The 12210-nt window shown below is 33.2% G+C and overlaps 1 pseudogene; it reads right to left on the reverse strand.

Moving 5' to 3' along the window:
• Positions 1–4536: 4536 nt before the first annotated feature.
• Positions 4537–12210, reverse strand: part of LOC117929965 — a 7808-nt pseudogene continuing 134 nt past the window's right edge.

The raw sequence follows: 12210 nt of genomic DNA on the forward strand, positions 1-12210 counted from the left end.
CATCATTCGTCTTTTTCTCTTTCCAGAAAGGAAATTGCCTCAGCTGATTTACTCTTTGGGCCACTACCTTCTGGAATCTCCACAGATTCATGACTCGCTATTTTCTCTGCAAGTTAATTAATTCTTCCTATTTTGTTAAAAACAATCTAATTTTTTTTCCTAAAAAAAAGGGTAGGGGTTTGGTGGCACATTAATTTATCTGAGATCAAATATAATAATCTCATGTATCAAGACGCTTACTTCAAAATTTTCTACCATAGCAAAAATTCCCATATTAAATTTTCAATATTAATAATTAAAAATTCAATTTATTAAAATCATTTTTCAAGTTTTAATATAGTCATTAATTTTGGATTTATAATGCATGATTTTTACTTGAGATCTTTTTTTAGTTGAATCATAATTTCAAAACATGGTCCAATTTTGGAATTTTTTTTTCATTGCCTTGTGACAATGCTTTTGACATTAGATTTTTATTTTCTAAAACAAAAAGTATAAGAAAACACATTTTATAATTTTTTTAAAAAAAATAAAAAACATGGTGTCTTTAATAACATATTTTAGTTATTTTTATTGTTTTTCTTTATATTTTTAGAATTATTTTTAAAAACTAATATACAAATATATAGAATGATTAAAAATAAATATAAATTTTAAAATATATATAAAAAAACATATTAAAAATATTTCAATTCTCAAACAGTGTTTTATTTTACAAAACATCATAAAATAGTTTCTAAAAATCGTTCTCCAAAACTGTTTTCTAAAACTGTTTTTGAAAATAACTACCAAACAAAGTTTAATTACATTCTTTATATTTTAGTTTAATTATTTTAATTTTTATCATATTATTACCTAAAATTTTGTATCTTTAATGATATTTTTTATATCTTACATTTTACTTTTTCATATGTCAAAGTAAGCTTTTACAAGAAATTACCCATGGCTGAACCTTCTTTATAAAACATGTATTCATTGAAGTATGAGATAAGTCATACTAAATGCGACGTCAAAACACGTGTCAACAACCCACATAAGAAAAACTAGACACATCCAACAAATCAAACTAAGATAAAATTTTATTTTTTGTATTAAAATTTTTATATTATTTTATAAAAAAAATTATTTAAAAAAAAAAACACAAATATCACTTAGAAATAAATCAAGTAGATGATGTAGCTCTATCATAAAAGGTATCCAATGTAGAATTGAAAAACTACCCACCAAAATAAATTAAAAATAAATAAATATTCTATTGTATTTTCTTCAAGTTGGACTATGAACTTCCATGGAAATCCGGGAGGAGTGTGTCATTTTCTTCTCTAAGTCGTCCTTCCCCTCTTCTTTTTCTGACCTCTCCTTTGATTTTTCTGAGCTGAGTGAAGGTGGGCAGGGCTCAGATTCTCAGAACAATGTAAAACGGCGTCGTTTCATGAAACACAGTGACACAGTCGTCATCTCCTCTTCAATAATTCGATCTGTAACGTCTGTTGGACGTGTCTCATTTTCCTTCTGTGGACTTTTGACACGTGACGGTGTCAGTTTTTTTATATCCGGTACCATGGTTCAACTGTGCATGACAAAATAGAAAATTTGCTTTCAACACTTGAAAGTAATTGTCAAACTAAAATGAATAAATAATTATTTTTTAAAAAATAAAAAATATAATATAATATAAATTTTATTTTAAATATTAAAAAATAGTATATATTTTAATTTATATCACAAAAAAATATAAATATATATTAAAATAAGATGATAAATAATAAAATATGAAATTTTAGAATATAAATTGAGGAAATCTAGGTTAGAGATAAGGTGAAGAGAGAGAAACTTAGTAAGGATCCCAAGACTTTTACCATAAGAGTGTGTTGGTAGAATACAGAGGAGACAAACTTGATGTTGCCAGTTGCCACTCGCCTCCACCTTCTTCTGTCGGGTGAGTTTGATATATAAGCATTCTCACCGCCCCTCGGTTGTTTTACCTACAATGGATACTTACCTACCATCCTTCATAATCTTCCCCCTCAATAATTTGGTTTTATATTATCAAACCACACTTCTCCTTACACTCCCCATTAAGTATATATTGCAACATTGAATCCATCATACATGTATGCATGTGTGTATATATATATTGGGTACTTGTTCCACTCTACCCCTAATGGGAAGGGTCGGGTTATAGGACAGGTATAGGAATTTCTAATATTTGTCCTATTCGGTCTCGTCTTGTTTAAATTTTGAATGGGGATAAGAAAAAATATAAATAAAAAAGTCTCATTATGTTGTCATTCATAAATTCAAATATAATTCAATTTTTTTTAGTGTGATGTTATACTTCAAAATCTAAAAAAAGTGATAAAATTTATTTTAAAATATTTATGATGGTTCAATATATTAAAAAATGTTAGGGAAAGATAATTAAAATTTAAAAGTCAGATGACATGATTACTTGAAAAGAATCGCATAAACATCATCTATGAATAAGTTATAACAAATGTGAAACATTAGGAATAATATGTGATTCATTTATGTGATGTTGAATTCGAAATATGGAAAAAAAATCTATCAAAACGAAAAGTGATATTTGATTAGATTAGAAAAGATCAGGACAGGACGTGAAGGGAACATATCCTCCTTCCCACCTTGGTCGTGGTGGCCACCTTTATATCTTCTTTAATAAAAATTATATTACGTGTCCCTTTTCCATCTCCTTTACCAAAATCATATTAGATTGCAGGTAGAAAATAATTTTATTTATTTCTCTTTTTTTTTCTTATTTAATTTAAAGTTAAAGCAACTACACATGTAATTAACAAAATTTGCAAATTTCATGTTTGAAAAAGACATTACAGCTAAAATAATATTATTTTCCCAGGCTTTCCTGGATTTGGAATGTGGGATTTGTGCTAGTCCAACAACTCATTTGAAAGTGCAAGATTGGAAATTTTCCCATGAGCTTCATTGAAGGGTTCTTCTTGTGGTTGCCCTTAATTTTTTCACACAAGTCATTGACTTTGTGAGGGAAATTAATGACACTGTAAAGCAGAAATAAATATGCCTTTGGATATATTTTCTATGCAAGATGTTTTACTTTTATATTTATTTATTTATTTTTACAAAATATTTGTTTTTATTTAAAATTTTCTAATTTTAAAAATATATCCAAACGGGCAGGTAGTCCCAATTGTAATTATATTTTTCTTTTACATAAGAGACTATAAAATCCAACCTAACAGTCATTCCAATAATGCAAGCTTTCTTCAGCAAACCAAGGTGGAAAGAAAAAGCTTGGAAAAGAAAGGAAAAAAGGATCAAATTCAAAAAGACTGAATTCTCAAAATCAGTGCTTAGTGGAGGCTGCTTTACAAAGACTCTTAACATCAACAAACACCAGCCAGTACCTACTTGCCAGCCAGCATTCTCGTCTCTCTATTATGACTTTTTTGCTTTCTCACAGCCATGAAAATGGAGAAAAAAAAAGAAAAAAAAAGAAAAAAAAAAAAAAAAGAGACCCTTTATCAGGTTGAAGACAATCTTGAGGAGGGCCCACGTGGATATCAATCAATGAAAGACTATTATCATTTGATTTGATTTTCAGTAGGAGCCCATATGGAATTTGGCTTTGTAGGACTAGGACTGGGTTTCGTGGACCCAACAAGAGCTTTCTGGTCTTGAATAGCAATGGCAGACGTGGAAGCCACAATTTGTACACTGCAGGGATCCACGTTAAATGATGTTTCTGAAGTTTTTTTGTTACGTGACAATGTAAGTTTGGCGGGGACCACCTGTATATTGTTTCTATGTGAATTCTCGAAAGTGAAATTTGCTCGTCCAGAAAACACTGCCACGCCTTTTTTTATTCTTTTGTTTCTTCACGTGAGAGGAAGAGGGACTTCAATTTATTTGTGATGGAAACAGTGAATAGATATAGATAGGATGGAATAAAAGCCCTTTAAGTAGATGAGATATGAGTATCCATCAGGACCGAGATATCCCATCTTACTTATGTTTTTCAGTCATATTTTTATTCCAGTGAAGAACTAACAAAAAATTTATTAATTTCATTCTATCCTATTAGGCCCAGGGTGGTAATTCCTTTTATTTTGGTTAATAAATATAACTTGAACATGTTACATGTGGGTGTGAAAGAACATTCAATGGAATTCATCAGTTAAAAAAAGACGCTCTTTGAGCAATTATTATTATTATTATTATTGTTGGTATGAAAGGCGGTGGGTGAGATGATTCCATTCTTGTGAATATTACGACAAATGACAATAAATGAGTGTAACGTTTTCCCTCAAGAAGAGGGGCAATTAGAGAAAGCAACTTGATATATTTGATAGGGCAGAGCAAGAGAAAGCAGGGTGATCTTGTACTAGGATAAAGATGGAATTGAATTTGAGGCAACTGATTTGCCCATCTAGTGTTCAAGTCACCGGCCTACGAGTAATGTCCGATCTTAGATTGGATTTTTTGGGTGAAAGCAATTATCAAATGTTGGAAACATGTGGTAGTGGGACAAGGGAGCAGTTATGAAAAGGTGAATTGAAGCTAAAGGCACTGTCGTTGCTCACACCAAAAATTTTGCCTCAAGTTTTTGCTTCTTGCTAGGGAGCTGTCTGTTTTGTAAAAGGTGCCTGAAGGACATGGCAAGGAACACAACATATCACATAAGATTTGACAGCTACATTTAGTTTCAATTCCTCATAGGTTCCTACTTCTGATACTGATGGTTTTGCTGAAGCAAAATGCATATTACCTTTACCTGTGGTCTTCATTTTCGTGCCAATGATCTCCTCGCACCACTGTCAACCCAGCCCTCTGGAAACAATAAAACGCTATACTCGTGTGTTCAAGACGACTTTTAGAGGCGCATGGGACGTAAGCACTCATTTCCTTGACCAGCATGCATCATGTCTTGTGATCGATTTGGGGGCCCAGCAATGGAGAATTTTTTGGATCATCCACATGAAGATGTGGGAGTAGACGTTGCAGTCATCACTAGATGAAGAGGTCATTACACTAAAAGAGCATTGTTATTCACATTTTTATGAACATGAATGTTACAAAAAGAACATACGCGAGGTCAAGCTCATTTTCAACTAATATGACTCTATGCAACAACCTTTTTTTTGGTTGAGATTTTTTGGAGTAGAAATTTCCTTAAGGACAGCAGATTTTATACATTGCCAGTGTAATTCTAGCTACCAGTAGTTGCATATATGATAAGATGATCTATGGAACAACCAAAGAATGTGAAAACAAATGGGCTGTGAGAAAAGGGAAGCGAAGGTGGTTACTACTTCCCATTAGCATTTGCATGCTTGTGAAAAGGCCAAAGATTTACCAGGCGCTCCAGCACTGATGCACTTTTGGAGAAGTAGCCTGAGAACCCTTGGGGTGTTGATGGTGGAGGAAAATCTTCAGCTGGCATGGCAAATGGGCGAACCATCTTCTCCATCTTCTCTAACGTGAGATATGATCCAACTTCTTGCAGCCTTTCTGGGCCATTGATTGGCAGCGTGTGTTCCTGATGTAATGAGGTAGCCTCACTATCGTTCTTCTGCTAAGCAAAACAGAAAGCAGATTAGAGTTTGTTAATCAAGTAAAGGTCACTCAAACAAATTAGTACACAGAGATTTATTGCTTTTCCCAGCATCAAAACATAATTGATAGACATAAGTCAGCTTTCATAAATATTATTAGTTTTGAATCCTAGACCAACAACCACTCCACTCCTGGCCACCCTACTCATCTCCATTCCTTCACCACCTAAGCCAACAAGACCCAGGAACAAGAAAAGATATCCATTGGTTATATGTGCTTGGACAGTTTGTATATGAACAACCCCATGCCAAAGAAGTTCCTGATTGATTGCACAATAAAACAGTGTTCAATAAGCAGATTTAAAGAACTAGTACTTCTATAAAATTTTTACAGTAAGTTAAAACTAGAAACCATTGCATGAATCCAGGAGTCGGTGTATGTTATGGGGCATGTTCCAAAAATTTATAATGAATGATGGGATGAACATCATAAGCTTCATCTATTCAGTAAACTTTCAATAACTACTTCTGTTCTTTTAATTGAACATGTTTACCTCTAAGGGGGATAGATCTGCACCACGACTAAAAGTCATCTCTATGCGGAATCTTTTCGGGTCTTCCAGAGCTACCTGCAGATCAATTTCAAAAACTCAAGGTATTAGCAAAATAACTTTATTTATACATAAATATTAGAAGAAAAAATTACTTTCTAAAGAGTGTGTATCTAACTGAAACCCATGTTCAAAAGGTACCAAACACTATGAAGAGTTGGTATTAACAGACTGATAATCAGCAGCATAAACATGCTCCTTCCCTACTAATTTTGATTCATCTCCAATCTTTAAAAGCTTCAAAAGTTAAAAAATTTGAAACATGGAACATAGATTGACAACAACAATGATACCAACCTCTGTGTTCTCAAACATCCTCAACACGATATAACTCATGTAGTCAAGCTCCTTAGTTCTATACAATCGCTCCAAAGCATTATCGCAAACAAGGCTATCCTCACCAGAAGAGAATCATCCAAGTTACAGTAGCGGAGAACATTCATTAGGGAATGGATGTGTGATTCCTGTTATCAGAAAAAAAAAAGAAAAAGATTCCAACTTAAATTTAATCAAATTACCACATGCAAATAAGGAACCAAAAAATGAACAGAAGAAAAGAAAACCAGTGGTTTTTATTTTCACATATATTCATTAGAATTGTATGAAACTCACTGATGTAAATAAAGCGTGTGCGCACATGGCGTTCTGGTGTCTTCACATTTGCATACCTGATTGAAAATAACAAGGAATTCTTAATATAAATAATTGTGGTGTACAGGACTAAGACAAACTTAAGTGGTTCATGTATTCACTTGGGATCCAAACGGTATTGGGGCTCTTTGTCATCATCGTCATCTTGATCCATTGACTTTTCACTTGTGGTACTAGATCTTCTTGTGTCTTCATTCTTATTGTGAGGCTTTGAATGTAATCTGCATCTTCCTTTCCAGATTTAGCAGACACTGAATCTTGGTCTTGATTACTCTTTAATTCAGCAACACTGATAGCTTCTTCACGAGTGTTCCTCAGATCAATTAAAATTTTACCCAACAAACGACGTGCAATCTGAGTTTAAACAAATATTAATTAGGTACAAGTAATTAATATGAATATTTAGTTGGTGCTACAAATAGAATTCCAGTTACAAGATTAAGCCAGAGATTGTAAAAGGATTTTAGACATGAAAAAATACATCACATTGTAAAAGGATTTCAAGAAAATTTGTGCGCACATAATTACGAAAACTGGTTAACCATGTTGATGAAATCACAGATAGTTGTCTACCAACAGTAACTGGATGTTGCTTTTAGACATATCATACATTTCTAACTGTTGTACCCACACTTCTTTAGACCTAAATGCACACAGACCCATACATAAACCCATGTTTTGTCTGATAAAGCTTCATATTGCCTTTCAAGATAGTTGCTCCCCTGAAATGACTAAATGGGCTATTGGCTATGTCTATGTCCACTTACCTCTTCCACATGGGAACTAAGATCAATCCCTTTCTTGTGACTTACAAGCTGCTCTATTTCGATTTTCACCCATACATTTTTATAGAAACAAATATTCATTGCATTGAATGGTAAATACAAAGAAGGATGAGCATAGGATTTATTTATGCACCTAAATAATGAAATATATTTGTTCAATTCATTGAACTAATTCCCTAGAAAAAAGAAAGAAAAGAACAGAAAAAATGCATGTAATTTTCAGTGAGACTGTCTAATCTACTCATCTACAATGCTGAGAACATGTTTGAAGAACTTATAACTGAGGGAGCACTTTTTTGTATTTCCCTCTTCTGGACTAAACCTTTTGATGCCCATTTGTATACATCCTGTGTAACTTGGTGTATAGCTCTTTTCATTAATATATATCTTATGATCGCTTACTCAAAAAAAAAAAATTATGAATCATTAACCCGATGACTGGTCTTTACACCATTGGTTGCCATACAATTATGATCAAGTTAAAAAAAAAATAATACATGGTTCACTATGGCAATAAGAAATAGCAACTATATGCAAATGTTCCAATTATTAAATTCATGGTTCCTGACAAATAAAACTAGGAGTCTTGTATTACAATGATTTTTCTCTAGCATTAGTGTAGAGTATGAATTTACAGAAGAAACTTTTACATTAAGGGCATCCTCTATTAGCAATTGAAAAGACAAGAAAAAGAAAAGACCATCCATGGATTAACAAAATCTTAATGTTTGCTGTCCCCAAAAAAGGGTTGATTCATAATTTATTATACATGCAGAATGTTAAATGAGATGCCATGTTATAAAAAATGGTTTACCTTTGATCCAATCTTCAACTTCTGCTTTGGGTTAATGCCATACTCATTTGGGATGACACCATCTGCAAGTAACTGCAACAACAAAATGGACAACCCTTAGCCTACAAAATGGGTCACAACCTTTAGCTACAAAAAGGGTAACTAGATGTAATTTGATGATTGATATGCATTCCTAGGGAAGGTCAATAAATGGGGCTCATTTCCGCTGCAATCTATTTCCTGCAACCCCCATAATTCAGGTTTCTTAATTATATTGTCCACGGTCTTTGATTTGAAATGAAGATATTTATTATCTTTTATAGTAAGGCACCAAGCAACAAAAGGCAGAATTTAAGGATGCACAAAAGTAGGTTGCTAAGGAAATGAGTCCCGAAAAGTGCATTGCTATATAGATACAAAGTCTGTATCACTTGATATTATAGCAAAACAAAAACAAAAACAAAAAAGAAAGAAAGAAAAAAAAAAACTGTAGAGGAAGAAATGGCATTTATAGAAGGATTTCTTTTCTTTTCTAAACATTGTTGGTGTTGATTCCATTTGTACCTGAGCAACTTTGAAAAGCTCATCCAGACCTTCTAGATTAAGATGTGCATTGTGCAAGAGATCATATCTGTGAATTGGCAGGTCAACAATCAAAAGCACAAGCAATGTTAGCATAGAACATAAGGACTCATATAAGAGCAAGGAGCTTTTTTGTTAATAGAACACTGTTAATGATTTTTCAATAAGGAAAACCATCAGCTTGATTCTCAATTTCAATACATAATGGAGTGAAGCAACATAAGATAAGTGAAGACAAAAGGACCAAACTGGTTTGCACAAAATAAAAATAACAATTAAAAAATTTGCCCTTGTGTCACACCATATGTACACCCTTTTTATTCAACGTAAAATTGTTAAACCCACATGGATGCTTCATGCATGTACTAGTATGAATATGTATTACTCAAAATGTTTGCCTGTCATCATATGCAAAACTAATCTCCCTCCCCAAGTGTAAAAACCATCTTGATATGTAATTCCTTTAACAATAAGGTCTATGAAGTTCCACTATCAACTTTCAGTGCTCCATCTACAGGAAAGTCGAGCAATAAATCCAAAAATTGGTACAAACTTGCATGATCTAAGAATCAAAAGTTTGTGCATCAAGAAAAATTAAAGTGAAGAAAAAAAAGGAAATTACGAGTGTGAGTGTGTTTTCAAATTCTCTTACAAGTTGAAATTTGAGTTCCCATCAACAAAATTTAAAGTTTTAGACATTAAGGTTGATCTCAAGGAGTTACTTTGGTTACCATTAGCAACCATAGTCGGTCAAGCAAGCAACATGCTAAAATCAATTGATGCAAATATCTCTCTCTCTCTCTCTCTCTCTCTCTCTCTATATATATATATATATATATATATATATATACTCAAAGATGGATAACACTGCCTCATAGTGTAACATGAAATGACACTGTGATGTAGGACAACCTAGGATGGTTGCCTACACTCAAGGGTAGGTGGCTAGGGTTTTATTTTTAGGTGTAAGGAGAGGAACAAGGAATAATTTTATGGTAGAGAAAATTATAAGATAAGAAATAGAGAGAAAGAAAAACAATGAAGAAAAGATGGGAAAACCTAGAATCTCACTAAGGCCTTCTAGGAGTCTCACCTAGAAGAAAATCAATGGAGTCTCACCATTGAGGGTTGCAACCTTGCAATGAAAGAAATATAATATATTCATCAATTCATCCCTTTGATTTACATTGATTAGCCTATTTATAGGCTTCTCTAAGAAATCCAAAGTCTACTAGAACTCTAATAACCTATCATGACTCAAATTCTAATTATATTATAACTCAACTAGCTAATCCTAATTAGACTCCAATAAATGTCAATCCTATTCAATTCTAATTAATATTAATCCTACTTAAAGTTTATTTAGGTCTTCCCTTTCTTCCTTGAATAAACTTTAAAAGACTTTCCCCATCACACTGCATCAATGATCAGTCAGTATTTGACCAATATTTGATGTAAAATAACTCCAGTGCACAGTGTCACACCATATGTAAGGGCAAAGGTCCCTCGAGTTAAAACAAAGTAAGACCAAAATACATCTTTCCAATCTTATGAGTCCAAATGCTTCCCCTTTTCGGATATATTATATATAACCAAACACAAACGGACACTGACAGACAAGAATATACAGTAGGCACCCCAAGACACCCTCCATAATCCCTAAATGAAACCCAGCATAAGCCAACAACCTCATCCAGAAAGCACCACTCAAGGGGATTCTAGAAAAACCTCTGGTGCAGTAGCCCAATGTGGAACTAAGCTATCCACTATCTGCTTTGTAGATCTAGGGTTCCAAAACAAAGCAGCACCCCACTCTCGTGAGAGGTCAAATGATATTACAAAAACAAGGTTCCAATTCCCTTAGCCTCGTCTTCTTGAAGACAGTCAAGATGAGGATATACTTATCTGACACTCTGTATTGCAAGTATTTGATAAAGACATGCTAGTGCAGATTGTGTTTGTAAGCGAGTATTACTTATCTGACACTATGTATAGCAAGCATTTGATAAGACATACTTGTGCAGATTATGTTTGTAAGTTTGTTTTCAAGAGACCAGCCATTGAGTCTAATATTTCTGGAAAGGGGAGACCAGCCATTGAGTCTAATATTTCTGGAAAGGGCAAACTTATGATTACTATAGAGGGAGAGAGAACTAAGGAGCAACAAACTGTGGAAAGCTAGGAAGGAATATCATACCAACATAATAAAGTCAGTACTTGGAAAATCATGTGGTAACAAAAGATATTCCCATAGTTTACTGCTCAGAACCACCATATTAGTATGATTTGAGATGTAATTACTTTCAGATAATTTGCAACCAATGGTAAAATTCAACTATGTGACTTACTTGCAAGAGTCATAAACATCTGGAATTTGTGTTATATCAAATCGACTGCAAGTAAATACAAAATGTCAGTGAAACAGACAAACTCTCAGGACAATTCTAAAATTCCCAACACTAAAATATGGTTTCAGAAATCTTTCCCATTCTGACCACAAAATCAAAACAAATTTCAGAACTTCATTGATATACTGGAAATTATATCAAAGAAAAATTTATAAACATTGAGTGATAGTTAAAAGTTTGAAACAGCCATTTTTTTTTAAATATCAAAACATTGATTATACCTCAGATAAGGGAAAAAAAATTAAAGCAAACAGTAGAGAATCTTGGCTCCTCATACAATCATGCTGATACAAGTAACAAATTATAGATGCTTACTCTTTGCGTTCATTGTATAAGTCTCTCTCAAGTTTTCTCCAGCGAGCAAACATCAAAAGGAATCCCTCACTACCACACGGTAATCCAGCAGCAATACGGTCTACATCAATATTGGTCTTACCAAGTGCCCTTGCTTGGTCATATGGAGGAATCACATCATACGAACTTGTCACTGAAAGATTCTCATCTTCATCCTTAGCTAGTAGTCTTACTTGTTCAGTGACCTTCTTAGTCAATTTTACCTATTCAATAGAAATTAAGAAACCAACAATGAGTATCAGAAAGCAGACCTAATTTAGATTTCCTTAGTGAGTCTTCTTTGAACAAGTCAATAAGTCACCGCCTGTGTATCACAAAATTTTCTACAAGAGAAATCCTAGGTAAAACAAATGGAGTTTAAGGCTTTGTTTCAATATGATACAGAATGAGTTAAAAAGTGGATGATCGATAAGATGGATTTGTTGACCACATCTTATTTTGGAGGGTGCGTGAGTGTGGAGGCAGAATATAGTT

The sequence above is a fragment of the Vitis riparia genome, chromosome 14 (assembly GCF_004353265.1).
Source record: "Vitis riparia cultivar Riparia Gloire de Montpellier isolate 1030 chromosome 14, EGFV_Vit.rip_1.0, whole genome shotgun sequence".
Classification (NCBI taxonomy): domain Eukaryota; kingdom Viridiplantae; phylum Streptophyta; class Magnoliopsida; order Vitales; family Vitaceae; genus Vitis; species Vitis riparia.